General features: G+C 39.1%; 1 pseudogene; it reads right to left on the bottom strand.

Moving 5' to 3' along the window:
* Vmn2r116l-ps33 (vomeronasal 2, receptor 116 like, pseudogene 33) overlaps positions 1-19,155 on the bottom strand; it is a 101,986-nt pseudogene that overhangs the window by 39,296 nt on the left and 43,535 nt on the right.

Genomic DNA, 19,155 nt, shown 5'->3' with positions numbered 1-19,155 from the left:
ACACTGTTATTAGGACAAAACGGCAACCAACAGATTGGGAAAAGATCTTTACCAATCCTACAACTGATAGAGGACTTATATCCAAAATATACAAAAAACCTCAAGAAGTTAGACGGCAGGGAGACAAATAACCCTATTAAAAGATGGGGTTCAGAGCTAAATAAAGAATTAACAGCTGAGGAATGCTGAATGGCTGAGAAACACCTAAAGAAATGTTCAACATCTTTAGTCATAAAGGAAATGAAAATCAAAACAATCCTGAGATTTCACCTCACACCAGTAAGAATGGCTAAGATCAAAAACTCAGGTTACAGCAGATGCTGGCGAGGATGTGGAGAAAGAGGAACACTCCTCCATTGCTGGTGGGATTGCAGACTGGTACAACCATTCTGGAAATCAGTCTGGAGGTTCCTCAGGAAATTGGACATTTAACTACCTGAGGACCCAGCTATACCACTCTTGAGCATAAACCCAAAGATGCCCCAACATATAACAAAGACACGTGCTCACATGTGTTCATAGCAGCCTTATTTATAATAGCCAGAAGCTGGAAAGGACCCAGATGCCCTTCAACAGAGGAATGGATACAGAAAATGTGGCACATCTACACAATAGAATTTTACTCAGCTATCAAAAACAATGACTTTATGCAATTCATAGGCAAATGGTTGGAACTGGAAAATATCATCCTGAGTGAGGTAACCCAATCACAGAAAAATACACATGGTATGCACTCATTGATAAGTGGCTATTAGCCCAAATGCTTGAATTACCCTAGATGCCTAGAACACATGAAACTCAAGACGGATGATCAAAATGTGAATGCTTCACTCCATCTTTAAAAGGGGAACAAGAATACCCTTGGCAGGGAATAGAGAGGCAAAGATTAAAACAGAGACTGAAGGAACACCCATTCAGAACCTGCCCCACATGTGGCCCATACATATACAGCCACCCAATTAGATAAGATGGATGAAGCAAAGAAGTGCATTCCGACATTAACCAGATGTAGATGTCTCCTGAGATGCATAGCCATTATACAGCAAATACATAGGCGAATGCCAGCAGCAACCTGAACTGAGAACAGGACCCCAGTTGAAGGAATCTTAGAAAGGACTGAAAGAGCTTGAAGGGGCTTGAGACCCCATATGAACAATAATGCCCACCAACCATATCTTCAAGGACTAAGCCATTACCCAAAGACTGTACATGGACTGACCCTGGGCTCCAACCTCATAGGTAGCAATGAATAGCCTAGTAAGAGCACCGGTAGAAGGGGAAGCCCTTGGTCCTGCCAAGACTGAACCCCAAGTGAATGTGATTGTTGCGGGGAGGGTGGTAATGGGGGGAGAATGGTGAGGGGAACATCCATACACAAGGGTGGCGGGAAGGGGTTAGGGGGATGTTGGCCCGGAAACCGGGAAAGGGAGTAACAATCAAAATGTAAATAAGAAATACTCAAATTAATAATGAAAAAGAATCCCAGTATTGGGTATAGATTAATTTCTTAGGAACTGTTTGTCAGGGGATCCAGATATTGCCCAAACAACTCAGGCTATGACCATTGCTTCTACTTATCCATCACTCATAATATTTCTAATGGTTCCAAGCTAGACCTGAGTTTAGAGTTTTCCCTCTTGGCTAGCCTTTGGGGGTGGAAGCCACAGATACTCTTGGGGAAGCAAAATCATCAATAGTACCCAGCAGCAAACCCTTTGATTATGATAACAACCTTTTTGTCTAGATAAGTTCACTGGGAAGATAGTAGCATGAATGTTACAATGAATTTGAAACACACACCATGGAGGAAACTCATAGTCTTTAGTCATGGTGGGCAAGGACATTGGCCTTAGCAGGGAACATATGGTTACTTTGCTAAGTAGATATGCTAAGTAGATAATGCGATTAGAGTCTGTTTACCCCCATTACAAGAGTATCACTATTTTGCAAATGACTGCATCTTGCTTAACAAGTTGGTGTTAAAATTCACAGGTCTCACAATATGTAAGATCACTGTCTCAGTCAATCTTCTATTGCTGTAAAAAGACAACACGACAATGACAACTCTTCTAAAGGAAAATATTTCGTTGGGGATTTCTTACAGTTTCAGGGGTTTAGTCCATTTTCAGCATGGTGGGAAACATGATGAGATGTAGGCAGACATGGTTTAATAGAAGGAATTGAGAGTTTTATACCTGGATCCACATGAAGCAGGAAGAAGGTAAGGTCATTGGGTCTGACTAGGCCTTTTGAAGCCTCAAAGCCCACCCTCAGTAACACACCTTTTCCGACTATGCCACACAAACCCCAACAAGGCCACACCTTCCAATCCTTTCAAAAGTGCCATTCCTTGGTGAATAGGTTTCAAGAAAATGAACGTATGGTGGTCTTTCATAAACAAACTACCACATCCCACCTCTGCCCTTCCCTCATAGGCCTGTTGGGCCTGTTTCCATATTCTAATGCAAAGTGCAACTAATTCAACGTCAAATAGTCCCCAACAGTTTCAACATTGCTTAAAATTTCAAAGTTCAAAGTCTCTTCTGAGACTGAAGGCAACCTCTTGATTATATGCCCTTTAACTTAAATACAGATCACATACTTGTGACATATACTGGGACAGAATATACATTACCATTTCAAATGGAAGGAAAGAGAGCATTGTGAGGCAATACTGGACCAAAGCAAGATTCAAATGCATCTGGGCAAACTCATATCTGCAACTCCTTTCAGGTTTGTTGAGTGCATCACACTTTTCTATCTTGAACTGGTTCTATACCTTGTTCACAGCTTTCCTTGGCAGGTATCCCATAGCTCTGGAATCTCTAACATCTTGGAGTTTTCAATGAAATACAGGATTTATCTTCATAGCTTTACACAGTGGTTTCTATGAGCCCCATGCAAGGATACTCCTGTCATATGACTGGACCCAGTGGTTTCCTTAGTCACAGAGGGAGATTTTATAACCCATTTCCTGTTTCCTTGACACTAAAGCCAAAAATGTGTGGCCTTAACTGTCAAGTTCTGCTGCTTGTAAGGTCTGGAATATGGCCTCTTGTTCAATTACATCTGTATCTCATTTCTGTCTTGGATGTTTTCCTTCACTTCTTATGTTTTTCTTTAATTTCTTTTCACAAGTTGGAAGCTTAGGTTGGTAGAGTCTTGCCCTGTGGCCATCACCCCATTATCCCATTTAATATCACTCTTTAAAATCTTTTTATCTTTTTAAGGACAGGAATTAGCCTGATTACACTTCCTGGTGTTCTCTTCTCCTTCAAATCAAACCTTTGGTATTTTTCCTTGCTCAGCATGTTTCTTTTCATTATAGATCTGCATAAGATCACTAACCACCACCACAGAATTAGTACTAGACTGTCTTGATATCTCATCTGCTGATGTCATTTATCCAGAACTCTTAAATAAATTGAGGGCTAATGTCCAGGCAATTTTTTAGGACAAGCGAAGAAAACAGACACTTTCCTCCTACAAATATTACAACAATGATCTGTCACTTACTAATATTCTCCTCTGAAACCTCTTGAGTCAGGCCATTATAATTTACATTGTTTTTGGCAACACTGTCCATATTGCCCCTTAAGCCCTGCTTAAAGCATTCACCTGCATTTTTGATACCAAGTCACAATGTCCACATTCTGAGAATAAGAAGCATACTCAGGCCTGCATGTCAATACCCTACTCCTATAGCAGGCTGAAACAGGAGTATCAGTTTGGAGGGGTGACTGATCCACATTACCATGGGAAAATTGGCTTGTTTCTCCTCGATTGAGATAAGGAGGATTATGACTCGAGTTCAGAAAATCCTTTAGGGAGTTTCTTAGCACTGTCATGTCAATTAAATCAATGGGAAACTGCAAAAGCCTAATCCAGGCAAGATGACAAAGGCCATGATTGTATGAGTCATTGCTCCAGGAAAGCACCAAGACTTGCTGAGGTGCTTTCCAAGGGTGGAGCAAAGACAGCATGGGTAGTAGAGAAACATAAGTATAAATAGAAGTTAAGGCCACATGACCAGTTGTGGAAATGAGAATTATAATTGGCATGAGGGTTACTGTTATATTTGTTAAAAATGTGTTTATACAGATATCTGTCTTTTTTTCTTTAATTTCTCTATTGTGTAATGAAATATCAATTAAGAGAATATCAGTGGTTATCATTTTTACATTTGAGACACTAGACATTGTCTCTCAAGGGGCATTGTCTCTTATGTTAAATTCATAGTGCATTTGTGATTGTATGAGGGACAGCTTTGTCATGTTTAGGTATCATTGTGACCTGGTTATTGTTTTTCTTTAAAAACTAGGCAGCCATAAGTTATGATTATATGTCAAGTTGACAAGTGGTGGGCTTGTGTTGGATATTCTTGGTTGTCAATTTGACTACATCTATAGTCAACTAATACCTAAAATGGAGGGTACACCTGTGAGGAAGTTTTGCATAATTTGAAGTAGAAAGATCCACTTCTAATATTTGATGTAGGAAGAGAAGCCTTTAATTCCAACCTTCAGATTTGAGAAAAGACAGGTATTTAATCCATAACTTTGATCGAGATCTGGCCTATGTCTTCTGCTGAAATCCTACATAGAACATGGAAGAGTGAAGCTTATGCTTTTTGCTTGCTAGCCCTCTCCTCTTTAGCAAGTCAATTTATTTGCAGTCGAATTGTAGCCTACTTCTCCTGGGTTCCATCATATTCTAAAGACCAGCTGAGATGTCCAGCATTGTTAACTGAACCACAATAGGATAATTGGATTTTCTCTTGATAGCCAGTCATTGTTGGATAGCTGGAACACATCCTACAAGTTACTCTAGAGAGCCCAGATTAATATAATCACTGATGCCCTTTCTTTCCAGCAGCCTGCATCTGATACTGTGAAATTTGGCCAGCAAAGATGCCTACAGCTCAATTGTAATCGCATCTGATGTGGTATGGGCTACTAGGTTACTACACTCCACTTCTGGAATGTAACTAAAAGGAGTGGCAGGACCCTATATTTTTTATTTTTGGTTGGAGACTCTTGGTGGTCTCCTTGATCAAGAAGTCATATGAAGGTGTCTTATACCTGTTACTAGAATTTTTGTTTAGTAACTCTTGGCTTCTATAAACATTCAAATTATCTATCCATATAGTGTTTCTATCCTCATATCTTTAAAAGAATATTATTTCAAGTTAAATTACATATAGTAGGTTTTCAATGGTATTTTATACATTCGTTGTTATGATTAGCTATCTCTCTTGTTCTCCCTTTTTTAAAAAGAATTGTTTTATTTATTTACATTCCAAAAGTTGTCCCCTTTTCCAGTCCCCAATCCAAGAGTTCTTCACCCCATCTACCATCCCTTTACCTCTGATAGGTTGCTCACTCCCATCCCCCTTCCCCGGGTCCATCACGTCTGTAGAGGATTAGGCACATCCTGTCCCACTGAGGCCAGATAAATCCTCTCTTACATGTGTGCCTGCAGCCATGTGTCAGACAATGTATGCTCTTTGGTTGACGGCTTAGTCTCTGGGAGATCTGAAGGGTTTGGGTTAGTTGACACTGTTGGTCTTCCTATGGGGTTGCCAATCCTTTGAACTCCTTTAGTCCTTCCCTTAACTTTTCTAAAGAGTTCTCTGAACTTAGTTAAATGGTTGGTTGTAAGTGTTTGCATCTATCTCAGTCAGCTACTGGAAGAGTCTCTCAGATGATAGCCATTCTAGGCTCCTGACTGCAAGCACAACACAGCATTAGTAATAGTGTCAGGTTTGGTGCCTGCCCATGGGATAGTTCCTACTCTGGCAGTCATTGGATTGCCTTTCCTTCAATTTGTGCTCTATTTTTTTCTAGTATTTCCTTTAGACAGGAACAATTCTGGGTCAAATATTTTGCAGGTAGGTTGTTCACCCCATGCCTCCACCGAGGACCCTGTATATCTAGTGGATGTGGTCTCTTCAGGTTCCATTTCTCTACCGTTGGACATTTTGGTTAAGGTCATCTCCACTGAGGCATGGGAACAAATCACATCCCAGGTCTTTGAGATTTCCTAGAGGTACCTTCAATACCCCCACCCCACCCTTTCATCCATATATTTCCCTTCATTCTCTTGATTTGGGAGAGGGAAAGGGGAGGGAGAAGAGAGTAGGATGAGGTATTGTGAGAGACAGGAGAGAAGCCCAGAAGGCCAGGAGCATGAATGGAAATCTGTTATCTTTACTTCCTTCCTTCTTTCTGCTTTTCTACTTCCAAAATCCCCTCTACTATTTCCCCCTTTCTCCTGTGTCCCCATATCCTCTATTTCTTAATATCCACCAATAACTCCTTCCTATTCTTAATTTTTTACTTCTACAGGCATTGCAAACTAAGCACACATAACTAAAGAATTGAAGCCATGTAGATCTTGTCTGTCTGGGTCTGGGTTACTTACAGAATGATTTTTTTGCCAAGTTTCACCCATTTACCTGAAAATGTGGTGATTTTATTTTTGTTTACATGTAAATAACCTTCCCTTGTTTGTAGGCACCACATTTTCATTCATTAGGCCATGGACATTTAGACTGATTTCTTTTACTGGCTTCTGTGCGTAGGTCACCAAAAGTATGAATGCATAAGCATTTCTGGGCTAAGATATAGATATAGAGTCCTTTGGGTGTATGACCAGAAATGGTGTAGTTTATGTGTGTGGACACATTCATATGTTCCAGTTCAGCTTTTAGGGAAACCTCCAGACTGATTCCAGAGTTGCTGCACTAGTTTCTACTTCTACCAATACTATATAAGGGTTTGCCATTCTCCACATCTGTAACATTTGTTGTCATTGGTGGCTTGATGATGACCATTCTGAGGTTAGACGAACTCTTAATGTAGTTTCAGTCTGTATTTCCTTGATGGGTAACAATGTTTAAAACTTTTAAAAGTGTTTACGAGCCATGTTATTTATTATTTTGAGAGCTTTCTCATTAGTTCTATAGCCAAATTTAAAACTGTATTATTCTTTACCTTCATGTATAATTTCCTGGGTTCTATATATATTTCCCCCCAATTCTTAATTAGATATAAGCTTGGAAAGTATTTTCCCTTTCTGGGGACTGGCATTTTACTAACAGTTTCTTTGGCTGTACAGTATATTTTACTCTCATGAGATCCCACTTTCCTTGTATTATTGTTTCTTGTCCTCCAGAGTTATCTCTGAATGCTTTTATGTATCCACAATTTGAACCATATTGTTGGTTTTTTCCTCTAGCAGTTACACGGTATCAAAACTTATACTGAGTTCCATAGTCAATTTGAAGTGTAATTTTATTCACACTGAGAAATAAGGGTCTATTTTCATTCCCTACATATTTTTTTTCCAGAGCTGGGGACTGAACCCAGAGCCTGGCGCTTGCTAGGCAAGCGCTCTACCACTGAGCTAAATCCCCAACCCCCATTCCCTACATATTAAAATCCAGTTTGCACAGCAACGTTTAATGAAAATACTGTCATTTCTTCAATGCATGCATTTGGCATGATTATTTAAAATCTGAGTTCACTGTAAATGTGTGAATTCATGTCTGAGCCCTGTATTATCGTATCATATCGTATCGTATCGTATCGTATCCTATCCTATCCTATCCTATTCTATCCTATCCACGTATTCTATTCTTTCTATTTTAATTCATTCTATTTTATTGTACAGATTATATATGTTTCTGATTTTGTACTATGCTATTTGTATTATTATGACTCGGTTGTATGACTTTAAAGTAGGTATAATGAAACCTCCAGTTGTATTCATTTTGTTTAGAATTGCGTTATTAATCCTTGCTCTTTTGTGCTTTCACATTTTAAGATTTTTATAAGCCTGTGAAGAAGTGATGTTTTAAAAATTATTTTCTACCCGCGGATCCCGGCCCGCAGCAGCTCTCTGCTCCCAGACCCTGTGAAAGAGAGACCCAACCGCCTGGTCAGGTGGGCACTCCTGAGGCTGCAGAGCGGAAGAGACCACCAACACTGCTCACCCCTGCCCACATCCCTGGCCCAAGAGGAAACTGTATAAGGCCTCTCGGCTCCCGTGGGGGAGCGGCAGGACCCCTGCCTGAGACACCGCCAGAACCTGAAGGAAACAGACCAGATAAACAGTTCTCTGCACCCAAATCCCGTGGGAGGGAGAGCTAAACCTTCAGAGAGGCAGACAAGCCTGGGAAACCAGAAGAGACTGCTCTCTGCACACATATCTCGGACGCCAGAGGAAAAAGCCAAAGACAATCTGGAACCCTGGTGCACTGAAGCTCCCGGAAGGGGCAGCACAGGTCTTCCTGGTTGCTGCCGCTGCAGAGAGCCCGTGGGCAGCACCCCACGAGCGAACTTGAGCCTCGGGACCACAGGTAAGACCAAATTTTCTGCTGCAAGAAAGCTGCCTGGTGAACTCAAGACACAGGCCCACAGGAACAGCTGAAGACCTGTAGAGAGGAAAAACTACATGCCCGAAAGCAGAACACTCTGTCCCCATAACTGACTGAAAGAGAGGAAAACAGGTCTACAGCACTCCTGACACACAGGCTTATAGGACAGTCTAGCCACTGTCAGAAAGAGCAGAACAAAGTAACACTAGAGATAATCTGATGGCGAGAGGCAAGCGCAGGAACCCAAGCAACAGAAACCAAGACTACATGGCACCATCGGAGCCCAATTCTCCCATCAAAACAAACATGGAATATCCAAACACACCAGAAAAGCAAGATCTAGTTTCAAAATCATTTTTGATCATGATGCTGGAGGACTTCAAGAAAGACGTGAAGAACTCCCTTAGAGAACAAGTAGAAGCCTACAGAGAGGAATCGCAAAAATGCCTGAAAGAATTACAGGAAAACATAAATAAACAAGTAGAAGCCCATAGAGAGGAGACACAAAAATCCCTGAAAGAATTCCAGGAAAACATAAATAAAGAAGTAGAAGCCCATAGAGAGGAGACACAAAAATCCCTGAAAGAATTCGAGGAAAACACAATCAAACAGGTGAAGGAATTAAAAATGGAAATAGAAGCAATCAAGAAAGAACACATAGAAACAACCCTGGATATAGAAAACCAAAAGAAGAGACAAGGAGCTGTAGATACAAGCTTCACCAACAGAATACAAGAGATGGAAGAGAGAATCTCAGGAGCAGAAGATTCCATAGAAATCATTGACTCAAATGTCAAAGATAATGTAAAGCGGAAAAAGCTACTGGTCCAAAACATACAGGAAATCCAGGACCCAATGAGAAGATCAAACCTAAGGATAATATGTATAGAAGAGAGTGAAGATTCCAGCTCAAAGGACCAGTAAATATCTTCAACAAAATCATAGAAGAAAACTTCCCTAACCTAAAAAAAGAGATACCCATAGACATACAAGAAGCCTACAGAACTCCAAATAGATTGCACCAGAAAAGAAACACCTCCCATCACATAATAGTCAAAACAGCAAACGCACAAAATAAAGAAAGAATATTAAAAGCAGTAAGGGAAAAAGGTCAAGTAACATATAAAGGTAGACCTATCAGAATCACACCAGACTTCTCACCAGAAACGATGAAGGCCAGAAGATCCTGGACTGATGTCATACAGACCCTAAGAGAACACAAATGCCAGCCCAGGTTACTGTATCCTGCAAAACTCTCAATTAACATAGATGGAGAAACCAAGATATTCCATGACAAAACCAAATTTACACAATATCTTTATACAAATCCAGCACTACAAAGGATAATAAATGGTAAAGCCCAACATAAGGAGGCAAGCTATACCCTAGAAGAAGCAAGATACTAATCGTATTGGCAACAAAACAAAGAGAATGAAAGCACACAAACATAACCTCACATCCAAACATGAATATAACAGGAAGCAATAATCACTATTCCTTAATATCTCTCAACATCAATGGCCTCAACTCCCCAACAAAAAGATATAGATTAACAAACTGGATACGCAACGAGGACCCTGCATTCTGCTGCCTACAGGAAACACACCTCAGAGACAAAGACAGACACTACCTCAGAGTGAAAGGCTGGAAAACAACTTTCCAAGCAAATGGTCAGAAGAAGCAAGCTGGAGTAGCCATTCTAATATCAAATAAAATCAATTTCCAACTAAAAGTCATCAAAAAAGATAAGGAAGGACACTTCATATTCATCAAAGGAAAAATCCACCAAGATGAACTCTCAATCCTAAATATATATGCCCCAAATACAAGGGCACCTACATACGTAAAAGAAACCTTACTAAAGCTCAAAACACACATTGCACCTCACACAATAATAGTGGGAGATTTCAACACCCCACTCTCATCAATGGACAGATCATGGAAACAGAAATTAAACAGAGACGTAGACAGACTAAGAGAAGTCATGAGCCAAATGGACTTAACGGATATTTATAGAACATTCTATCCTAAAGCAAAAGGATATACATTCTTCTCAGCTCCTCATGGTACTTTCTCCAAAATTGACCATATAATTGGTCAAAAAATGGGCCTCAACAGGTACAGAAAGATAGAAATAATCCCATGCATGCTATCAGACCACCACGGCCTAAAACTGGTCTTCAATAACAATAAGGGAAGAATGCCCACATATACGTGGAAATTGAACAATGCTCTACTCAATGATAACCTGGTCAAGGAAGAAATAAAGAAAGAAATTAAAAACTTTTTAGAATTTAATGAAAATGAAGGTACAACATACCCAAACTTATGGGACACAATGAAAGCTGTGCTAAGAGGAAAACTCATAGCGCTGAGTGCCTGCAGAAAGAAACAGGAAAGAGCATATGTCAGCAGCTTGACAGCACACCTAAAAGCTCTAGAACAAAAAGAAGCACATACACCCAGGAGGAGTAGAAGGCAGGAAATAATCAAACTCAGAGCTGAAATCAACCAAGTAGAAACAAAAAGGACCATAGAAAGAATCAACAGAACCAAAAGTTGGTTCTTTGAGAAAATCAACAAGATAGATAAACCCTTAGCCAGACTAACGAGAGGACACAGAGAGTGCGTCCAAATTAACAAAATCAGAAATGAAAAGGGAGACATAACTACAGATTCAGAAGAAATTCAAAAAATCATCAGATCTTACTATAAAAACCTATATTCAACAAAACTTGAAAATCTTCAGGAAATGGACAATTTCCTAGACAGATACCAGGTATCGAAGTTAAATCAGGAACAGATAAACCAGTTAAACAACCCCATAACTCCTAAGGATATAGAAGCAGTCATTAAAGGTCTCCCAACCAAAAAGAGCCCAGGTCCAGACAGGTTTAGTGCAGAATTCTATCAAACCTTCATAGAAGACCTCATACCAATATTATCCAAACTATTCCACAAAATTGAAACAGATGGAGCACTACCGAATTCCTTCTACGAAGCCACAATTACTCTTATACCTAAACCACACAAAGACACAACAAAGAAAGAGAACTTCAGACCAATTTCCCTTATGAATATCGACGTAAAAATACTCAATAAAATTCTGGCAAACCGAATTCAAGAGCACATCAAAACAATCATCCACCATGATCAAGTAGGCTTCATTCCAGGCATGCAGGGATGGTTTAATATACGGAAAACCATCAACGTGATCCATTATATAAACAAACTGAAAGAACAGAACCACATGATCATTTCATTAGATGCTGAGAAAGCATTTGACAAAATTCAACACCTCTTCATGATAAAAGTCCTAGAAAGAACAGGAATTCAAGGCCCATACCTAAACATAGTAAAAGCCATATACAGCAAACCAGTTGCTAACATTAAACTAAATGGAGAGAAACTTGAAGCAATCCCACTAAAATCAGAGACTAGACAAGGCTACCCAATCTCTCCCTACTTATTCAATATAGTTCTTGAAGTTCTAGCCAGAGCAATCAGAGAACAAAAGGAGATCAAGGGGATACAGATCGGAAAAGAAGAGGTCAAAATATCACTATTTGCAGATGACATGATAGTATATTTAAGTGATCCCAAAAGTTCCACCAGAGAACTACTAAAGCTGATAAACAACTTCAGCAAAGTGGCTGGGTATAAAATTAACTCAAATAAATCAGTTGCCTTCGTCTATACAAAAGAGAAACAAGCCGAGAAAGAAATTAGGGAAACGACACCCTTCATAATAGACCCAAATAATATAAAGTACCTCGGTGTGACTTTAACCAAGCAAGTAAAAGATCTGTACAATAAGAACTTCAAGACACTGAGGAAAGAAATTGAAGAAGACCTCAGAAGATGGAAAGATCTCCCATGCTCATGGATTGGCAGGATTAATATAGTAAAAATGGCCATTTACCAAAAGCAATCTACAGATTCAATGCAATCCCCATCAAAATACCAATCCAATTCTTCAAACAGTTAGACAGAACAATTTGCAAATTCATCTGGAATAACAAAAAACCCAGGATAGGTAAAGCTATCCTCAACAATAAAAGGACTTCAGGGGGAATCACTATCCCTGAACTCAAGCAGTATTACAGAGCAATAGTGATAAAAACTGCATGGTATTGGTACAGAGACAGACAGATAGACCAATGGAATAGAATTGAAGACCCAGAAATGAACCCACACACTTTTGGTCACTTGATTTTTGACAAAGGAGCCAAAACCATCCAATGGAAAAAAAATAGCATTTTCAGCAAATGGTGCTGGTTCAACTGGAGGGCAACATGTAGAAGAATGGAGATCGATCCATCCTTATCACCCTGTACAAAGCTTAAGTCCAAGTGGATCAAGGACCTCCACATCAAACCAGACACACTCAAACTAATAGAAGAAAAACTAGGGAAGCATCTGGAACACATGGGCACTGGAAAAAATTTCCTGAACAAAACACCAATGGCTTATGCTCTAAGATCAAGAATCGACAAATGGGATCTCATAAAACTGCAAAGCTTCTGTAAGGCAAAGGACACTGTGGTTAGGACAAAACGGCAACCAACAGATTGGGAAAAGATCTTTACCAATCCTACAACAGATAGAGGCCTTATATCCAAAATATACAAAGAACTCAAGAAGTTAGACCGCAGGGAAACAAATAACCCTATTAAAAAAGTGCGTTCAGAGCTAAACAAAGAATTCACAGCTGAGGAATGCCGAATGGCTGAGAAACACCTAAAGAAATGTTCAACATCTTTAGTCAAGGGAAATGCAAATCAAAACAACCCTGAGATTTCACCTCACACCAGTGAGAATGGCTAAGATCAAAAACTCAGGTGACAGCAGATGCTGGCGAGGATGTGGAGAAAGAGGAACACTCCTCCATTGTTGGTGGGATTGCAGACTGGTAAAACCATTCTGGAAATCAGTCCGGAGGTTCCTCAGAAAATTGGACATTGAACTGCCTGAGGATCCAGCTATACCTCTCTTGGGCATATAGCCAAAAGATTCCTCAACATATAAAAGAGACACGTGCTCCACTATGTTCATCGCAGCCTTATTTATAATAGCCAGAAACTGGAAAGAACCCAGATGCCCTCCAACAGAGGAATGGATACAGAAAATGTGGTACATCTACACAATGGAATATTACTCAGCTATGAAAAACAACGAGTTTATGAAATTCGTAGGCAAATCGTTGGAACTGGAAAATATCATCCTGAGTGAGGTGACCCAATCACAGAAAGACATACATGGTATGCACTCATTGATAAGTGGTTATTAGCCCAAATGCTTGAATTACCCTAGATCCCTAGAACAAACGAAACTCAAGACGGATGATCAAAATGTGAATGCTTCACTCCTTCTTTAAATGAGGAAAAAGAATACCCTTGGCAGGGAAGGGAGAGGCAAAGATTAAAAGAGAGACTGAAGGAACACCCATTCAGAGCCTGCCCCACATGTGGCCCATACATATACAGCCACCCAATTAGACAAGATGGATGAAGCAAAGCAGTGCAGACCGACAGGAGCCGGATGTAGATCGCTCCTGAGAGACACAGCCAGAATACAGGAAATACAGAGGCGAATGCCAGCAGCAAACCACTGAACTGAGAATAGGTCCCCCGTTGAAGGAATCAGAGAAAGAACTGGAAGAGCTTGAAGGGGCTCGAGACCCCAAATGTACAACAATGTCAAGCAACCAGAGCTTCCAGGGACTAAGCCACTACCTAAAGACTATACATGGACTGACCCTGGACTCTGACCCCATAGGTAGCAATGAATATCCTAGTAAGAGCACCAATGGAAGGGGAAGCCCTGGGTCCTGCTAAGACTGAACCCCCAGTGAACTAGACTATGGGGGGAGGGCGGCAATGGGGGGAGGGTTGGGAGGGGAACACCCATAAGGAAGGGGAGGGGGGAGGGGGATGTTTGCCCGGAAACCGGGAAAGGGAATAACACTTGAAATGTATATAAGAAATACTCAAGTTGGGCTGGGGATTTAGCTCAGTGGTAGAGCGCTTGCCTAGGAAGCGCTAGGCCCTGGGTTCGGTCCCCAGCTCCGGAAAAAAGAACCAAAAAAAAAAAAAAGAAATACTCAAGTTAATAAAAAAAATTATTTTCTAGAGAATTTCATATATGAGTAAACCAAACATAACTAAACAAAACTATACCAAATCAAACCAAACCAAATCAAACCAAACCAAACCAAACTGTACTCACATCATTTCTGCTTTTCACCCCTCTTCCCATGGCCCACATGTTTCTTTGAAATTCATGACTCACCTCCCACCCCAACATATCATACTGAGTCTCTTCACTGTAGTTTGTCTGTATATACATCTGTTTTTTGCTGACTACTTGGGTTTGGATAACCTATCCGGAGTACATCTCTGGAGAAAAATTACTTTATCTTTCTCACAAGGCTTTGACTCTCTAATCCTCTTCAGTTTGGTATAGGACCCTCTAAATATTGGCTCTTCATTGTGCATGCTGAGATTTCATGATGGTGTAATATTGATTCAAGTTACATCTAAATGTCAATTGCTCTCTCAACTATGACCAATGTACAACATCAATTTATTTAACCCATGATTTTGGGAGGTTTCTCTATTTTCTATTATCTTCTTCAACTCAATTACTTTCTTCACTGTCTTAAAGTTTTCATGGTAGAATTCTTTCTTGGTTGGGTTGCCCTGCCCAGATTTACTCTTAGATATTTAATTTCTTTATGGCTATTGTCAATGGGGTTATTTTGTCATTTTTTGTGGATATGTTCATCACTGGTATAAAGGAATACTGTGTTAATTTTTCATTACTTAACCTCAGTTGGGAATTTTTGATTTTCCCTCCACTTAGTACAATTCTGATTAAAGATTTTTCAAATATCTGTATCATAGTCATGACTTTTATTATGTGGTTATATTGGATTTTTTTCAAGGGCCTTTTCTTCATCTATTGATATGATCATACGATTTCTATGTTTGGGTCCACTTATGTCATCAATTTCACTTATTTACATTTGTAGATTCATCCCTGAATATCTGGAATGAAGCCAAGTTGGTCATGGTGACTGATATTTTTGATGTGATAATGAATTAAGTTTACAGATGTTTTGTTGAGAATTTAATTTCCTTCATATTTTTATTTTTTAAATGATTTGATTTTTTTGAAATTATAACACCATTATAGAATTTCTCTTTTTCATTTTATTAACTTGTACACATAAGTTTGTTAGGAAGACTTGACTCCGATTTCTTTTTGTTGTGTCTTTATCTGGTTTGAGTTTCAGGTTACTACACAGTCTTAATCAATTTGGTTTCATAGAAAGAATTTTGAAATAGTCACTTCTTTACTATTTTATAGAGTAATTTGAGAAGCACTGATAGTAGTTCTTTAACATTCTGATAAAATGCTGTAGATTTTGTTCCTGGAATTTCTTAGTTACAAAATCTCACATTTTATTCTCATTGCTGATTAATCAGTCTGTTTAAATACTATCTTATTGATGTTACGGTGTACTTTTTGGAATACCTGAGTGGATTCTATATTCTTATTCTGTCTCCTAGTGTTTATCTTTTTTATTAAAGAATTAATGCTAAGAATTATTGTTAGAGTTAGTATAGAATTGGTCGTTTTTGGAAGAGACATTTACCTTTTTTGTTTCATATTTTTCTTTCTGTACTGGGATTTACATCAGGACTTAATTTGTTGATTTGGAAAAATATTTCCTGTTTTGAAAATTTAAGTCACATTTCTCTTCCACTAAATGCATTTACAATTTAGAAGAGGATAAGTCCTATTAGGATCGAAGAGAAATTTTCCTCTGTTTGACCAGTATTCGGGATGCTTTATTCCTATTTTTTCCCCTTGAGAGTCAGATTCTGCGCAGTAATAGTCAATGTCCATGGTTCATCACACTTCTGGAATGTCCTTGCTTCTGTTGAAATCAGGTTAATAGACTTTCCCTGAGCACCCTAGCCTGGTGAACCTGCACTTCCATGCTCGACTTCTTCTAATGTCTTTACTGTGACTTGTAGAATTATATATACCTAGGTACCTATACTGGCTGGTTTTGTGTGTCAACTTGACACAAGATGGAATTGTCATAGAGAAAGGAGCTTCAGTTGAGAAAATGCCTTCATGAGATCCAGCTGTGAGGCATTTTCTCAACAATTGATCAAGGGGGGAGGGCCTAACCCATTCTGGGTGATGTTGACCCTGGGTAGGTGATCCTGTGTCTATAAGAGAACAAGCTGAGCAAGGGAGGTGAAGCAAGCCAGTAAGTAACATCCCTCCATGGCCTCTGCATCAGTAATTGCTTTTTGACCTTCTTGAGTTCCATTTCCCTCTTCCTTTGGTGATGAACAGCAATGTTGAAGCATAAGTTTCAGAAACCTTTTTCTCCCCAACATGCCGCTTGGTCATGATGTTTTTGTGCAGGAATAGAAACCCTGAGTAAGGCAATACCCTATCGTCAATCACCTTTATTGCCCAGTAGTCCTCCACAGGCTTTGATGCCTGTTGTGGTAGTGGTAAACTTCTGTCTAAGTGTTTTATCTTTAATCAGCTCAGTCCCTTCCCTCTCTTCTGAATCCTCTTCTCCATAGCTAGGATTTCACTTATTTTATTAAATTATACATATAATATAATACTATATTTTTCCTATGATATATACCTATATCACTCTCAGTTGTTTTTATCCTCCAGCAGGTCTCTGTAACTTCTCTCTCCATGTTGTTTGTTTCATTGTGTCTAGGCACTCTACCTTCTTCAATCATCTCTGGATTAGCAGTTTACTTCCACAGTCTCCCACTGCTTTCTATTGGGCTCACAAGAGAAGTTACTTTCTGTACCTTTCATATATGAATCATTGACCTGGCAACACAAAACACTGATGTGGATTTAGAACATGGTCTTATCTCCGTGGACACTTTGTTCTTTTTATCAACCTCTGTATATGTTTTGACTTACTTACCCCTTTATCAGTTACAAGTCATTTGTTTCATACCCTTAGAGATCCACAATAAATAATGTGACCTCATAAACATACTTTTAGAAAATTCCATTCTTGATGTTTTGAGCAAGCCAATTAGAGACACATTACCTGCCAGGCTGAAAATGTCAGGTCTTCTGCCTTTCTTACTTGTCTTACTTCTACTTTATGAAGAAGCATCTTGTGAAGGCTGTGGGCCACGGCATACACTGCATTGTATATATTATAGGCAAACTCAGTCATGACCATGTCAAAATTGCTCCCTGGTTTTTCATTCAAGGAAGCATTAAGCAGACAGTTCTCCAGTGTATTGCAGTCATCATCAGCAAATGAGCAGTTAAAAAAGTAGAACCAAAACGTTGTAAGGTAAAAATCTTCTGGATATTTGGAAGGATGAAGTGTTTGGATAAAATTTCTGTAACCAGATATTTCTTTTTGGTGATGTGCAAAGATGAGGCTTCCATGTAATGAATTTAAAATAAAATGCTGTGATTGGATGATACTATCCCAGTCTGAGTTCATGATCCAGACTTTCCTTGTAACAAAAATTTGTCTTGAATAAAGCAAAAAGCCTCTCAGAAAATCACTGTCACCATAGGTGATGATCACATTTGCTGTTGATTTCACAAGATGTGTAGGATGCAGTAGGTAGCTTGGTAAACGAGATACTTCACTAACTCTGATCAATTCCACAAAATCTAAACATATTTTGTTTCTGTCCATTTCTTCCCTAACTTCTGAGATTATCTGAAAACCATTTTTTCCTTCAGATACAATCAGTCCTACCCAGTTCCAGTGGAAATAATTCAACAAGGAGACAATGCCATGGGTGAGAGACATGTCCTTGTAGGCTATTTGATAAATATCACGAAACTGCTCTTGATTATTCAGGTTATGGTCAAAAGACCCAATAGTCAGCTAAAAGGAAAACAAGATAAAGAGAATAAAAGAATTAAGAGCAGGAAGCATAAAGCACATGTCCAATCATGACAGACTTTTAGAATCATGTAAAATAATGAGAATTGTGCACCATGATTATAGATGTGTGTACATGAGGCCAAAGGTCGATATTGGATTTCTTTGTCCTTATTCACTATTTTAAATTTTTTTCATTTTTCTTTTAGTCTATTTTCTTTCTTTTTGTGTGTGTGTGTTTCTTTTTTTTGCAAACGATTCTAAATAAACCTATAGCTCACTGTTTTGGTTACCCTGGCTCAACTGTGACCTGCTTAAACAGAACTTACGTTACAGAATTTACTGTCTTCAATTCATTTTATATGAGTGTTAGATATCCAAATGTAGGTTCTCATGTTTGTGAATCAATGACATTAGGCACAAAGCTGCTTTACTAGACCATGTTTTGTGCAGAAATAGAAAGCCTGACATCATACTTTTACACTCAGTTTTCCCTGCAATCACTGTCTACTCCAATCTATTCCTTTTCTTTGTCCTGAATACATCACAAAATACTTATGCTATGGGATGATAAACTTTGTCAGATGCATAAGCACATGTTTCATTTATTCTCTTTTAGTACCTTGGACAGGGACTGAATTAAAAGTGGTTTGAGGACCCAGCTATACTGCTTTTGGGCATATACCCAAAAGATGCCCCAACATATAACAAAAAACACGTGCTCCACTATGTTCATAGCAGCCTTATTTATAATAGCCAGAAGCGGGAAAGAACCCACCTGCCCTTCAACAGAGGAATGGATACAGAAAATGTGGTACATCTATACAATGGAATATTACTCAGCTATCAAAAACAATGA

Source organism: Rattus norvegicus, chromosome 12 (genome assembly GCF_021556685.1).
Source record: "Rattus norvegicus strain SHRSP/BbbUtx chromosome 12, alternate assembly SHRSP_T2T, whole genome shotgun sequence".
Taxonomy (NCBI): Eukaryota; Metazoa; Chordata; class Mammalia; order Rodentia; family Muridae; genus Rattus; species Rattus norvegicus.
The sequence above is the reverse complement of the archived record's forward strand: the minus strand, read 5'-3'. Positions and strand labels throughout refer to the sequence as shown.